This window comes from Peromyscus leucopus, chromosome 7 (assembly GCF_004664715.2).
Source record: "Peromyscus leucopus breed LL Stock chromosome 7, UCI_PerLeu_2.1, whole genome shotgun sequence".
In the NCBI taxonomy this organism is placed as follows: domain Eukaryota; kingdom Metazoa; phylum Chordata; class Mammalia; order Rodentia; family Cricetidae; genus Peromyscus; species Peromyscus leucopus.
In genome coordinates, this window is record NC_051069.1 from 66190228 (window position 1) to 66191376 (window position 1149).

The window sequence follows — 1149 nt, forward strand, 5'->3', positions numbered from 1 at the left end:
GACATTACATATTCATCACGGGAAAAATCCACCAAGATGAAGTCTCGATTCTAAACATTTATGCTCCAAATACAAAAGCACCCACATTCATATAAGAAACACTACTAAAGTTTAAAACGCACATCAAACCCCACACATTAGTAGTGGGAGATTTTAACACACCACTCTCACCAAAAGATAGATCTACCAGACTGAAACTTAACAAAGAAATAAAGGACCTAACAGATGTTATGACTCAAATGGACCTAATAGATATCTACAGAATATTCCATCCTAACACAAAAGAATATACCTTCTTCTCAGCACCCCATGGAACCTTCTCAAAAATTGACCACATGCTTGGACACAAAACAAATCTCAACAGATACAAAAAAATTGGAATAACCTCCTGTATCTTATCAGACCACCATGCCTTAAAGTTAGAACTCAATAACAACAAAAATTATAGAAAACCCACAAACTCATAGAAACTGAATAATGCCCACCTGAAACATCAATGGGTCAAGGAAGAAATAAAGACAGAAATTAAAGAGTTCCTAGAGTTCAATGAAAATGAAAGTACAACATACCCAAACTTATGGGACACTATGAAAGCAGTGCTAAGAGGAAAATTCATAGCTCTAAATGCACACATAAAGAAGATGGAGCAATCCATACCAATGAATTAACAGCACAACTGAAAGCTCTAGAACAAAAAGAAACAAACTCACCCAGGAGAAATAGACGCCAGGAAATAATTAAATTGAGGGCTGAAATCAATGAAATAGAAAACAAGAGAACAATACAGAAAATCAATGAAACAAAGAGTTGGTTCTTTGAAAAAATCAACAAGATAGACAAACCACTAGCCAAATTAACCAAAAGGCAAAGAGAGAGCACCCAAATTCACAAAATCAGAAATGAAAAGGGAGACATAACAACAGACAATGAGGAAATCCAGAGAATCATCAGATCATACTTCAAAAACCTGTACTCCACAAAAATGGAAAACCAGGAAGAAATGGACAATTTTCTGGATAAATACCAAATACCAAAATTAAATCAAGACCAGATAAACCATTTAAATAGACCAATAACCCTAAAGAAATAGAAACAGTCATCAAAAGTCTCCCAACTAAAAAAAGCCCAGGACCAGATGTTTCAGTGCAG